This window comes from Gobius niger (assembly GCF_951799975.1).
Source record: "Gobius niger genome assembly, chromosome: 16".
NCBI lineage: Eukaryota > Metazoa > Chordata > Actinopteri > Gobiiformes > Gobiidae > Gobius > Gobius niger.
The window spans coordinates 6606118-6621485 of record NC_136867.1 but is presented as its reverse complement, the minus strand read 5'-3'; the positions used below and the strand labels follow the sequence as shown (position 1 = coordinate 6621485).

General features: G+C 42.9%; 1 protein-coding gene across 1 annotated transcript in view; it reads left to right on the top strand.

Moving 5' to 3' along the window:
* The window catches only part of hs6st1a (heparan sulfate 6-O-sulfotransferase 1a), a 140574-nt gene that overhangs the window by 114381 nt on the left and 10825 nt on the right, over positions 1 to 15368 (top strand). The gene's annotated exons all lie outside the window — the stretch shown is intronic.

The window sequence follows — 15368 nt, the reverse complement described above, 5'->3', positions numbered from 1 at the left end:
TCACCTCTATAATGTGAGTTGCGTTGTTGCGGCTTGTTTCCATAGATATCATATTGCCCAAAAAAAAAGGATATCCAACGTTCAGTTTTCACGCATTACCCAAATATCTCACTGTTTCTCATTGACCACATCTGACGGGTCCAACAGTCCATAAATTAGACACGGCTTTGCTTTAACACATCTGTCACATTTTCTCTTTGCATTTCAAGCGTCGTTTCTGGTTCGGCGATTGTTCCTTGTGAATAATATTGTCCCTGAATCGATGTGACGTTCTAGCGGTTGCCATGGTTGCGGCGGTAACTTTAATTGTTTTCTCTGTATTTCTATTTGCAAGTCGACTTGTTTTAAAAGTCATTTGGATGTTGATAGGCTAATATGATAAAGCTGCGTTTTTGGGACTCACAATATCGACTGCAGTCTGCGAGGCAAGCACTAACTTTTTTTCCTGCGCATAAAATTCAATTAAGTGCATTTATATTGGTCTCTTTCTTTGCTCTACCTAGAGGGCTGTGTTTCAGCAAGGAAAATAAAGCAATTAATGTTGGGGTGGACCGAAGTAGTTCAAATAAGTCTAAAAACAATAGATGGGAGCAACATCAGGAGACTTTTGCCAACTCGCCACCCTGGCAGTGCATACAAAATCTCAAAACTTTTCTCTGAGGATAATATAATCTATTCCAGTGATCAGGACCATGGCCGGTCTTTCTCACAAACACATCCGTTCATCGCATGATGATCAATGTATAATGAGCAATAGACATTCAGGATATACTTATTTGATCCATTGCTACTCTCTGTCAAGGGTCATTATTTGGAAACAGCTCCACCTGGTGGCCGTTCATAATCACCTCGGGGACTTCTTTAATCGGTAATTCAGCCTGATTAAACATTATCAGCATTAAGCTTGATTTAGGATCCTGAGTTTTGAAACACACAATGCTAACCTTCACAGTGACGTAGATGCTATCCTTCAGTGGCGTAGATGTTAACCTTCTCAGTAAAGTAGATGCTAACCTGATCAATGACGTAGATGCTAACGTTCTCAGTGGCGTAGATGCTACCCTTGTCAGTGACATAGATGCTAACCTTCTCAGTGGCGTAGATGCTATCCTTCAGTGACGTAGATGCTAACCTTCTCAGTGGCGTAGATGCTACCCTTCTCAGTGACATAGATGCTAACCTTCTCAGTGACATAGATGCTAACCTTTTCAGTGAAGTAGATGCTAACCTTCTCAGTGACATAGATGCTAACCTTCTCAGTAACGTGATGCTAACCTTCTCAGTGACGTCGTAGATGCTACCCTTCTCAGTGGCGTAGATGCTACCCTTCTCAGTGGGGTAGATGCTAACCTTCTCAGTGGCGTAGATGCTATCCTTCAGTGGCGTAGATGCTAACCTTCTCAGTGACGTAGATGCTAGCCTTCTCAGTGACATAGATGCTAACCTTCTCAGTGACATAGATGCTAACCTTCTCAGTGACGTAGATGCTAACCTTCTCAGTGAAGTAGATGCTAACCTTCTCAGTGACATAGATGCTAACCTTCTCAGTAACGTGATGCTAACCTTCTCAGTGACGTAGATGCTAACCTTCTCAGTGGCGTAGATGCTAACCTTCTCAGTGGCGTAGATGCTAACCTTCTCAGTGACGTAGATGCTAACCTTCTCAGTGACTTAGATGCTAACCTTCTCAGTGACGTAGATGCTACCCTTCTCAGTGGCTTAGATGCTAACCTTTTCAGTAACGTGATGCTAACCTTCTCAGTAACGTGATGCTAACCTTCTCAGTGACGTAGATGCTAACCTTCTCAGTGACGTAGATGCTAACCTTCTCAGTGACGTAGATGCTAACCTTCTCAGTGACGTAGATGCTAACCTTCTCAGTGACGTAGATGCTAACCTTCTCAGTGACGTAGATGTTGCTCCCGTCTAAATAGATGCAGACTTGCTTTTTAAGTGAAAATGTAGCTATGTCCCACGCACAGAGCTCCATCTTGCTTTTAACCATCAAACCCTCTTCTCTGGCCAATAATAACAGTGCTGCTGCGTCGGAAGCGTGGACGGTTGCTCGTGTGTGACGCCTCAGACTGATATTGATTGACTGGCACACACTTAGAAACAGCCGAACCGGAGGCGCTATTTGTGTCTGTCTCCCACTGCGTCGCTATTAGACTGAGGACAGTAGACACATGATGACCTGAGGAGGGGGCGGGAGACGGGGCAGCGGTGGGCGGAAGGGCGAGAGGTCAAGTTTGCTTTGCTGGTGTCTCTGTTGATTTACTGATCACTCCGGCTATACGCTCAGATGGTGAAGTTGCAGACATTTTGGTACGAATGCTGTTGGAACCTCTCATGTTGTGGGGGGGGGGCATTCATGTGCCCTGCAGTCTAGATGGCAGGATATTTGAGTTTTCAGCATCTGAGTGATGCATTGCTAATAAGCCTCTGTGACTGGATCGACACCAAACTTGTGGGAGAAATGATTTGGTGTGATTCGGGTGCAAGACATTCCAGCTGGAAAAGAGGTGTTTTGTCTGGTTTTCGTGTCTATGCATTCACTGTAGAAGCTAGCTCACATGAAAGGGCAGTTTTTATTGCAAATATTTTGGGGAGATTTATTGATCGATTGCGACGATTAGATTACATACAAAGGAACTGTGTTGAGTTGAAGAAACATTACTATGTGTTACCCTCGCAATAATACTCACAATTAACAAAGGAGCAACACTCTTCTCACACACTGGTTTAATCTGTCTGTAACACTTTGAATTTTAAAGCTATAAATGTACCAATCACACGTCGGAAACACACAAGTCATTCTCAAGTCTAAATTGGGCGGCACGGTAGCGCAGCGGTTAGTGCTCTCGCTTCACAGCTAGAAGGTCCGGGTTCGATTCCCACCTGCACGGGGCCTTTCTGTGTGGAGTTTGCATGTTCTCCCCGTGTCTGCGTAGGTTTCCCCCGAGCACTCCGGTTTCCCCTACCACTAAAAACATGCACAATAGGCCAGGATGAATGATGTGTGTGAGTGAATGTATGGTGGTGGTCAGAGGGTCCGTTGGCGCAGACGTATGTAGTCGCGAAAGCGCCTCTGACAGTCTCCCCCAGGGGAAACTGAAGCTACAAACGTAGTTTACCATCACCGAGAATGGAGTGAATGTACAACTGTCCCATGTAAAGCGCTTTGTGACTATGTCTGTGAAAGGCGCTATATAAATAAAGATCTTCTTCTTCTTCTTAAGTTGGGCACTTGAAGCTAGCTGTTGGCATGTAGCATGAAGCTAACGTCAACATTACGGTTAGTTTTCCCTGTTACCTTCACAAATATAGAAATTGAAATTGAAAATGCATCTATATTCAACTTTTGTTAGAGTATTTGTGGAGTAGAAGGTGAGAGAGTCCCCCCCCCCCGACCGTGACCATTTATGGGTGTTTCCAAAGATGGCGTCTGCAGGCCTATTGTCGGTCTGTATGTCTGCCTGAGTATTAGGGTAACTGGTGTCACTCTGTTTGTATGCTTTCAGTTTTATACCGTGAAGTCAGGTCACCAGAATGTGAGTCAATATGCCCAGTTTATTCTGTTTGCATAAACCCCCAATAACGACCGCACGGGAAGTTGTTTTACTCTAGTTTTCTTTCACAATCTGTTCTTTTGCAATTTGTTTATCATCACATCTGCATTCCACTTTTTGAGGGTATAGGCCTAGCTTCCTGGTCTCATTATCCCAGCTCCCGCAAACATCCGCTGTCTATTAATAAATCATAAGTGGTCTGCACCCCAGGCGTCTGCTCCTCGGTTCGTGTGCCTGACGACGTGTTAAAGCGTACCTCGTAACTTTGAATCTGAAACCTCCTCTTTCACCGTTTCACACTCTCAAGGGACAAACGGGTGAAAAAAAAGGGAAAAGGATCCTGTTACCTTCGCAGAGTTAGAAGGTAAGGAGGGAAAAATGTCTCCAAACACGTTTAATTGGCTCGATAAAAAGCCTAAAAATGGCAAGTGGCGCATAGCGAGGTAGCGCAGGCGTCCAATCAGCGAGGTAACCCGCGCTGGGGAAAAAACGTATTAGAGTTTTGGTTTGCGTAAAGGAAGCCTCCCGGGGTACTTAGTGGTTTGCGGGCATGCGGCTGACAGCCAGGCCCTAAACTCGACAGTCCCCAAAGCATACAGTCGTCACAGGCTCACACAAACGCAGAGAGAGAGAGGGGAGGCTGCGGAAGAATGTCGCACGGAGCTTTGTGATTGTTTAGACGGAGCAATAAATGTCAGGGGGTAAGGTTGGGAAAGAAAGTGCGTTGGTGACTAAGAAAGACATAGGAGATACTGGAATGTATGAGGACAAAAGGCGGCGGTGGCAGAAATGTGGGATAAGGCTCGATCTAGGCCGGTCACGGTGACAGAATCCAAACGTTCGATGTATTGAACTGTCACAATAAACAGTCCCTATAATGAAACTATGGCTGTTTCCTAGTTGCGATAATTCTGATTGGTGAACGTGGCTATCACAGCGCACGGCAGGGGAAAAAACAAAAAGCAAAACCTCAGCGCCTTGGGGTTCGTTCATTGCAGTCGCTAAAACCTCAATTTCGATTCGATAAAGGTTCTTCATGAAGCTCTAAAACTGACTGTTAGAATCTGTCCAAAAAGTACTTAAAGAGGGGGTATTATGCTTTTTTCAGTCACAGAGCACCAGTCTATATCACACTACAATGATGACCAAACCTTCTGTTGGTCTGTAAATGCAGTAAATTAGAATAACTGCCTTGTATAAAATTGCTCTCTCAAAATGGCTGTAGTGAATGTCTTGAAATAGGCCTCTGTCTCTTTAAGAACCTCTGACCCTTTCCGACACGCCCCCTCCACACGCTGTCTGTGGCATCAGTGGGGAGGGGGTTCTGCTGAGGAGCAGTGGTTGGTTACTCGGCTGGTGACGAAAGCTCGGAGGCGTCTCCAGGAGGTGGGGGCGTTCCTAGGAGGACTCAGGCAAACCTATCCCTAAAATGGCCGCCATCAGAGTTTTTACAGATTACTCAAAAATACGTGAATGTGCCGAGGCAACACTTCAGGCATGTTTTTAATGAGGGAATGACATAATCACATGAGGTAAAGCTTGAAAAAGTCGATTTTGCATAATACCCCCCCTTTAATCTTCAGATATCCCACAATGAACGTGAAATACAAAAAGGCACAGCTTACTTTGGGTTGAAAATAAGGTATTGCGTTAGAAAAATGGGGGGGGGGGTGCAAATAAATGTACTGACGATAAATATTGGGCCCTAAAATGTATTGTCAAGTATTGAACGATTGGCTGAATTCTGAAGAATAACTACTATATTGACCAGAGACTGTTTTTTGTCCTTGATGGCTCGTCCTCCCTCTTTAAACCTTCTCGTTGTTGTCACATCGCTGACTCCATGCAATGACAACAGTGTATTTTGTCAATCAGGCCATTGTTTCAAAGTTTGCATTTTGAAAGGTCAATCTGAAAGTGTCTCCTCTATAAGAAGGACTAACAGTTAAGAGGAGACTGAAATATGAGCTGCCAAAGGTGCTTTTGTTTACGGGCTGTGAATTAAAGTCGTGAAGAATGGCATGTTAAACGTCTTCCACGCTAACGTTGAGCTGTTCCAAAGCACGCGTTCAAATCCGCTTTTAAAATAGCTCTGGGATCGGCCTCGCTATGTTGCTAATGGAGGAGCATTTGCAACTCGCCGCGACTGCTGACAGGCCAGCGTTATGTATAATGATATAAATAAGTCGCAGTGTTAAACCTACTGTGCTGTGGACCTCCTTATGTTCTCACCATAGTTACCGTGGCTATAAAAGAATCCAAATATAGCGGTTTTAACATCCTCTTGGACATACGGACTTATCTTCTGGCATAAATAGGCATGAGGTGGTAAAACTGGAGCCACATATTATAGAGTACATGGATGGTTGAGGCAGTTTAATCGCTGAAATGATCAAAACAAGTCCTGCGAGGAAGACAGTGGAGCATCACCTCATTTGAAACAGTTTATTTTGTGTGTGTTTTTGTAGTATGTAGCAGCATGAACATTTTTAACACAATCTGCGAACAGCTGGATCAATGTGAAGGACTAAACTTTCAAATACCATCTTGGCAACTCTTTCTCCTGATTACTGCACAAGTTTACTGCACAAGTATAACTTTATTGTGGGAACTTCATGACCCAGAGTTTGACAATATATCCATTTTAAAGGGATAGTTCACAGTTTTTCCATACTGTGATATGTTCTTACCTGAGCTTAGAAGAGTTAATACGTACCTGGCTGGTCTTCATGAGTGGAAGAGCTTGGTCTAACTTCACCCCGTTTGGAGCTATAGGAATATACTGGGAGAGGCCAATGCTAACAACATCTTTGGTCTTTTTGTGTGACTAAGGGCACACAGTTCTTCCATACTGTGATATGTTCTTACCTGAGCTTAGACGAGTTGATACATACCTGTCTGGACTACCTAGCTTCCAACTTCACCCCCGTTTGGAGCTATAGGAACACATTGGGAGAGGCCAAATGCTACAGTCGCTAAAATAAATGAGTGCGATAGTGTTTATAATTATAAATAAGCTTGGTTAACTTACTTCTTTCGGAAACAGGACTGCTGTTTGCTGTGTGTTTAAATGTTATGAAGTGATGCCCTCGACTCCACACGATCCATCGGGCCGTTTTCACTGAGAGAGTCAGGGATCATTTATTCACCGACGAAAAAGGGAATCAAGCACATGATGAAAGCACATGTAAATCAGAATCAAATATGAACTATGGAGTTGTCTGTAAAGTAAAAATGTTAAAGGGTAAAAAATGTGATGTAGGTTACTAAGTGCAATATATCGATTGTTGAAGTATCGATTGTTATTGAGGTTATTGTTATCGTGAGTATCTTGAGTATCGTATCTTGAGTATCGTATTGTATCTTGAGTATCGTATCGTATCTTGAGTATCGTATCTTGAGTATCGTATCTTGAGTATCGTATCTTGAGTATCGTATCGTATCTTGAGTATCATATCGTATCTTGAGTATCGTATCGTATCTTGAGTATCGTATCTTGAGTATCGTATCTTGAGTATCGTATCTTGAGTATCGTATCTTGAGTATCGTATCGTATCTTGAGTATCGTATCGTATCTTGAGTATCGTATCGTATCTTGAGTATCGTATCTTGAGTATCGTATCTTGAGTATCGTATCTTGAGTATCGTATCGTATCTTGAGTATCGTATCGTATCTTGAGTATCGTATCGTATCTTGAGTATCGTATCGTATCTTGAGTATCGTATCGTATCTTGAGTATCGTATCGTGAGTATCATATCTTGAGTATCGTATCTTGAGTATCGTATCGTATCTTGAGTATCGTATCTTGAGTATCGTATCTTGAGTATCGTATCTTGAGTATCGTATCGTGAGTATCGTATCGTGAGTATCGTATCGCGAGTATCGTAAGTATCGTGTACCGTATCGTAGTGAATCGTGAGCTACACAGAGGTCCCCACCCTAAATTATTATAGTAAATAAGCCCAAAATCTGCAATTTAGCAGAACAAAGAGCATTTAACCGCTGTGTGTCAGGTCAGGACATCCACCTGGAGAACCTCTCAGCCCCCGCTGACTTCCAACAACTACAGCGTAACGGCCCCATTTCCGATCATTTATTTAGCTTCAGCGCGTCCGCCCCTCTTGCGTTTTTGGCTCGCGACTGTGTTATTTTTTTATTTAGCCTGTAATATGCCCAAGCCTTCATTATTGCGGCAGCCATAACTTTGATAGATCGCTTTGGTCTCAGGGCCCTTGCTGCTTTGCCAGTATTAGAAAACTAATTGAAATTCTCTTCCGCCTCGCTCTCTCCTTCTTTCACTCTCTCCCTCTCTCTCTCGACCTCTCTCTCTCTCTCTCCAGTCTCCAGTTGGTGTTTTTCAGTCTGGGGCCAAACAGCGGCTTGTTTTTTAAAGGAACCGGAGCCAAGAGGGGAAATGTCATCGCTGATTTAATAGGCGTAGTCTCCTCTCACGCATACAAACACACACGCATGCACGCCACACTGGAGGGCTCTATGGGGAGGTGAGAAGAATCCAGATAATGTCACCAGAGGAATCTCCATAATGTCGGGGCCCCGGTCGGCTCCTGGGCCCCCCCCCCTCTCTCTCAACTCCACACCTGTCAAGAAAGACTGGGCTGCCTTGACTCTGTGTGAAATGATGGCTTTGAGTTGTAAGAGGTTTACGATCCATTGTTCATTCGGACAGATTAACTGCAAGTTTTTCACTATTGTTGCTGCGACTGTTGTTAAGTCTTACACGTTACTGGAATTGAATGGCAAACAACGAAATAGTCAGGAGTTGCTGATTGTAGACTTGGCATTTGATGATTTTTTTTTTTAACCCTGGCTGAACCCATTCTTGCAACCACAGACCCATTTTCCGCCGGAATTTGTTGGAATTTAATTGAATCCATTCTGTGCTGCTGGCTGCAGGCTAAACGGTTCTGTGCCCCTTCTTCTCCAAACAGATTTTGCTCATTCAGGCCAAAAAGAAGGTTATACTTCTTACTAACCTCAGTTTTTGTCTCAAATGAATGAGACTTGTCTAAAAGTTTTGCAGCGGCATGACTTTTTGGCCAGAGTGGAAATCATTTTATCTTTCCAGAGCTTCGATGTTCACATCAATAGAAACTTGGATGCTTAAGCTTTTGCACAGCACTGTACATGAAAACTGTTAGCTTCGTTCTAACTTTCTGAACACATGCCTGATATCTCAATTCTAAGCTGCATTAAGGCGAGACACGGCAGGTTGAACGTATTGATTTTTCTCCAAGTGGAGATTTTTTAGCTAGTTTCCTCTCTTAACATCTTAGTTTTTATGTCAGAGTAAAAAAAAAAAAAAAAGACAAATCTTACCCCGTACAATGCTTATTTTCTGATGATTTTGTTGCTAGCGAGGCGGAGATATCCAGGAAGTAGCTACTACTTCACAAAGCCAGCTTTCCCTCGTGCATTCATTCTTTAGGGCTGGTTTTCCCAAAATAAGCCACTATTGTAGCTCCTACGGACTCCAAAGGTTCCAGTCTAGGGCTGATTTATACAACTTTGAACCCAAAATAATAACAAGGCAACATTTTTACACAATTTTTCATCTATTATTAACTTATTCAAAACTAAACAAGATCCCCTCTGAGAAATCTGTTGTATGCAAACAAAATAAAACCATACATTTAAATATGGGTGTATCCACTAAGTAGATTTTGTCGCAATTTTGTATGAAATTATATGAAAACATAAAATTACAGAAAACTTGCAATACATTTTTTCCCCTCATATTTATATCAGTAATGTTCAGCAAAAGTTTCAAATTGATATCTCTTAAAGAGGAGTATTATGCTTTTTTCAATCACATAGCACCAGTCTATATCACACTACAATGATGACCAAACCTTCTGTTGGTCTGTAAATGCAGTAAATTAGAATAACTGCCTTGTATAAAATGTCTCTCTCAAAATGGCTGAAGTGAATGTCTTGAAATAGGCCTCTGTCTCTTTAAGAACCTCTGAGCCTTTCCGACACGCCCCCTCCACACGCTGTCTGTGGCATCAGTGGGGAGGGGGTTCTGCTGAGGAGCAGTGGTTGGTTACTCGGCTGGTGACGAAAGCTCGGAGGCGTCTCCAGGAGGTGGGGGCGTTCCTAGGAGGACTCAGGCAAACCTATCCCTAAAATGGCCGCCATCAGAGTTTTTACAGATTACTCACAAATACGTGAATGTGCCAAGGCAACACTTCAGGCATGTTTTTAATGAGGGAGTGACATAATAACATGATGTAAAGCTTGAAAAAGTCAATTTTGCATAATACAAAAAAAAAAATCCCTATTCACCACAAATTTAAATGAAGCTTTACCAACATTTTACCAACACCAAACGTATAAGACATGCTCGTAGCCTGGTAAAACCTCTTTCCTCTTGCATCTTTCCCATAAATGAGTGGATCATCTTGACAGGAACTTCCTCAGCACCAGACGAGCATAAACGCAGGGAGCTGAAGACTTCCCCCGTCCCCACTTCCCGTCCCGATCCCGCGTCTTCAGCTTCACCTAAACAGGATTTTCCTTCAGCGCCCCGGCTCCGGAGGGGTGTGTGTGTGTGTGTTTCGGTTGCTGCACCTGGACGGAGGGGTTTTATTCCATTCTCATTGTGCGTGATCCCCTCCCTCGCCGCCTGGGCCTCGGTGCCAGCTCCGGGGCGGGGGGGGGGGGGCTCGGTATAATCGCGTATGCGTTCTGAGCCGGATTGGAGCCTTCGATGACCGCTGGGTTTTGGCTGCGGCTGGATTTATCCCCGAGTGAGGCTTTGTTATCTGCTCCGTTTCTATGGCGATATCTGCGTTTTTATTTTGTAGCTGTTTTTTCCGCGGGATACAGAGCTCTTGCAGGTTAGCAAAAAAAAACTGAACTTTAGCACATTTTCGAGTTAGAAACACCTCAGAGGGGAGGAGTCCTCGGGGATTTTGAGCGATATATTGAGGCGTGTTTGGGTATGGACATAGGACATCAAAAATTAGAAAAAGAAGTGCGTTATAGTTGCCGCTGTGAAACTTTGTATTGTTGTAAAAGAAATGTTACATTTTAGCCCCAGACGAGAGAATGAAAGTGATTAGGCCTGAAAACTTTCTGAACCGAGGGCGGCGAGACCAAAATAACCCGCAGACTAATTGGCTTGCAACGTTTTACTCAACCTTCACTCTTTCGGCAAATGCTGTCTTTCTCTCGAGGAAATCTTTTTTTTTTGTCTTCTTTTTGTGTTGTTTTGCACCGCATCCACCATGTGTGCCTATAGTCCCAGGTGGGGGAGACTGCAGCTCCCGTGATTGGACGATGACGAGGTGAAAAGAAAAAAAAACAGGCCAGGCGATGCCGCGTCTAAACCGGCCTTGGTGCTAATTAACGCTGTGGAATCAATCAACGCCGGCTCGTTTTCGGACGGACAGCCGGACGGACGTGTCGGGCCTGGGGTGAGGTGCGGGAGGGAGGGAGGGAGGGAGGGAGGGGGGGGGGAGGGAGGGGGGGGGAGGAGAGAAAAAGGGGAAAGAAGAGCCAGAGAGTGGAGGAGTAGCATGACGTCACTGGAATGTTTGCACCCGGAGTTGTATGTGCAAACGGAATGCTATAAAACGGAATGCTATAAAATGCTATAAAATGTCCCCAAAATGTACAATAACGTGTGCACGGACTACGGGTGTGTGGTGCTATTAACAATACTTTTATACAACAAGCAGCTGCAGGTATTTGGTAATGATGTCAAACACTTGTGAAAATGCAAGCTTGACCTAAAACAGCTGAAACTAAACATCCTATAGTTTCACTTCCTGATTTTCAAGCGATCTCTCTTTTTTCTTTTGTAATTCATGCACTTCTTATGTTTGAAGAGTTTTGTGGCGCTAGGCTAGTGCAAGGCTAGCGCATTTCTACGATATCAGCTAGCCTCCATTAAAAACAGTCTGACTCGCTCCACAGTGCACCTGAGGCAAATCACTTATAACCCCAGACTAACCATATAAATGTCTGTGTCGAAAGAATAATTTTTGGAATATAACTGACCTTGCATCACATGAATGATTGTATTTTGAGGGACTATTTTCTAGCAGATCACTCCGCCGCTGTGTAGCTTATACAACCACAAGGCTGATGCTGCTCAAATATAAGTTATTTTAAATGCAACATGGTTAAAATTATTCTATCGGATTCGACACAGACATTTATCAGTACTCAGGCGTTATAAGTGATTCGCCTCAGGTGCTCTGTGGAGTGTGTCTGACTGTTTTTAATGCAGGCTAGCTGTTACCGTAGAAATGCGCTAGCCTTGCACTAGCCTAGCGCCACGAAACTCTTCAAATATAAGAACTGTATGAATTACAAAAAAAAAAATATCTCCAGAAATCAGCAACACTCTGGATAACTAGGAAATAAGGCCCTATGTCAAAAATCCTGAACTATCCCTTTAAGTAGCGACGTCACAGCTCTACTTCCGGGTTCGCAGATGTGCGAGAAACTACAAAAAACTCTTTAATACCACAATCAATATTCCTGAAACTCAACAAGGAGTTACTGAACATACTTATTTATCAGGCTCATTAGCCAAAAATGCTGTACCTACTGCTATAAAAGTAATATTTACCACTACATCCGGGTTAGCGGAGATAAATGCTAACGACGCAGCAGCTACGCTAACCCCAGAAGTACTGACTTTAGTAAATAATACTTTTTTAGGCTAATGAGTCTGAGAATCAAGTAGTTTTAGTAACTCTCAGTTGAGTGTCAGAAATATTGATGGTTGATGGTTCTCACATATTATGCTAGGACCCGGAAGCGGAAGTCGCGACGTCACATTTAACAAACGTACCCACTCCTCCCTCCACTTGCTCCTCTCCATTTCAAAAGGGGGGGGGTAGTGAAGCAATGCGACTGTTTTTGTTTCTTGAAGCAATCTTTGAAGTGTTGGAAGATTCAAGGATCGCTCAAAGATGCGCTAATCCCAGCTCCAGATATGCTTTAGCCAAGTCTTTTCTCTTAAACAACGATATTTGCACAAATGAGATGAACTTCAATTAATGTCAAAATGATAACCATATTTCCAGCGAGTTTTCTCCCCCCGGCTTCATGCTGTATTTGTTTTGCTGCTTAGATTAATGCCAGCGGACGCATCATAAATCTGCCACTTCGTTGTTTTCATTTTATGAATTATAAGCCGTTTTCTGCACTCGAGAAAAGGTAACGGATAGTCGCTTGATAAAGTCATTGTCTAATTATCAGTTTTGCTTTTGTAATCCGTGACATTACGGCGTTACTTAGAGGATCATTCGTTTATCCGTTGCTTTGTGCATTTTTCTGTGGGGGTTAAGACTACAGGGTCAGCGGGTTCTGCGCAGATTAAAACCTCATGGAGACATTTTGATGTTTGCAACGGATAACGTAAACACAGTCTTGGCGACCATTCAAACTACATTTTCCATTCTGAATGATTAAGTTTGCCGAGTTTTCTAAGGCCCATTGTTACTCCAAATAATACATTTTCCCAACAACTCCCATTATACTGTCGGATGCCTTTTTCCTTCAAGTCAACAAACCTATTGTGGCCGTCTTTGTCCCGGTGCGTCGCGTAAATGACATTGAAAATTAGCTTTTTTTTTTTACACGCGCCCTGTTCTTTATCCATTATTAAACACGTTGTTGCGACACCGCCCACCGGCTTTGTTGCCACCGCTCCAAATGCCAAAGTAATTAATCTCGGAACGCCCGCATCTCCATATCACACGTACGACTTTCGTGAACTCACTTTCAGGAGCTCCAAAACAAACGCGCCGCTCGGTCACCTGCGTTTCCTCGCTGACTAAATGAATGATAAATATAAGTCGCGTTTTAGCTTCAAAACGTGGCAAAGTCCAATTTTAGCGGCAGATTTTGGCTTCATTTGCTTTGACCCTGAATATTTTAACGTCTTGTTTTGGTTTGCTCGAAGAAAGAAAATTAGAATTGCTCATGTTTGTTGCTGGAATTCAACATCTTAGTTTTAATGCTTATTAAGATCAGCAATGCTGCGGTCACTCGTCTTTCGTATTCATTCACAAATATTGGCACGTTCGGTGAAAGGTGACCGAAGCGACGCTGCAATCCAAATATGGTCATTTCCTGCTGACAATTTCTCCACTTTACTCACTCCTACAAACGGCAAACGGCCCAGGACTTCACAATATTTTGAAGGTGTTTTTCTGAAAGACTTTTTTTTAGATTTCTAACTAATAGTCTAATTCAGGGGTGTTGAATTTGTTGCAGTTGTTTGGGTCGGGGGCCGAAATTCAGCCCGCCGGTCGCATATATTGTAAAGCAGTGTTTTTCAACCTTTTTTGAGCCAAGGCACTTTTTTTTCATTGAAAAAAATCACGAGGCACACCACCAGCAGATAATCTAAAAAAAATGTAACCCTGTAGCCTATATTCAGTCGTTCACATCAAAGTATATAGAACACTGTATAGTCTCACTACCCACAATGCCACAGTCACCGCCACCTGCCGCATCCATGCATCACTATTTCTGCTGTTTCAAATTAATTAGCGACCTAATATGGAGTATTTATTACATGGTTACTCTACTCTAGACAGCACAGACACTCGAAAACGCTACATTATTTGCGGATAATAATGAATTTCTTTTAAAAAAAAAACAACTAGGTGAAATTGGATAATTTTTCAAGGCACACCAGACAATATTTCACGGCAAAGTGGTTGAAAAACACTGTTGTAAAAGGACTGTGGCCTCTTAAATAATGGCTACACTTATTGCACTTTATCACATGTTTCTCAAAATGCTTCATAAAGTCATTATTCATTCACTCCACACTCGATGGCAGTAAGTTACTATTGTGGCCACAGCCGCCCCGGGGCAGACTGACCATTTGTCACGTGGCTATAATATGCTGTTTACATCCTGATCTCTTTTTATGTCAGCGTCCTCTGCTGGACACGTGTAGAATTGTTTCCTTTTTTTCACATTTGAGCTGCCCCCTAGTGGCTCGAGTGAGCAAACTGGTTATTTCTTTCAAAACCCATAACTCCGCACAGGAATGGGCTACAGAATGGGCACAGGAAGGGCCACATTAAATCATCTCGACCTTGACCTTGACACATGTGGTCTAATTTATTGAATTTTGACTCCAAATGAGGCGAAATTTGAATTTTTACAGATTTAATAACTTGCAAGATTCGAAAATCGCTTCTATCTTTGCAACTATTATATCAGCTAAAATAACACTGTCAAACCTGGCTTTCATCGTTAAAAATATTGCAATTTTTTTCTGCATAATTGTGACCCTGCAAATTGTGAAATGTCCTTATAAACACGTCCCTGTGAAGAATTGGGAGGCTACAAAGTATGCTAGGAAATGTTTTTTTTACCACAACTAACGTTTTGACTTAGTGGCTTCCTCTTTCATTGTTTGTCATTTAAAAAAGATCAGGTGTAGGGCCTATAGAGAGCCAATAGAAAATGTTGCAGCCGAGAAAGGTTTGAAAAAGGGAGTCGCTGCAATCTGACAAAGAATAGACATCTTTAAAAATGAAAAGGCTCTGAACCGAAGAAACGGTTGCCGCAGCACAAATAATGAATTGATGGAATCACAAAGAAAATCAGAGTCGAGAACTATAACCGGTCAATAAGAAATGAAGCGCTTCAACTTTGCTTCGGTTTTGATCAGTGCCTCTTCTTTTTTTTAAACCTGTCAAAGCACTTGCCACATACCTCTCAGATAAAGCATTCCTCACTCAACTGTCGGACAGTGCCACCCCATGGACGGCGCGAGAACTGCGGCCTCCTCCTG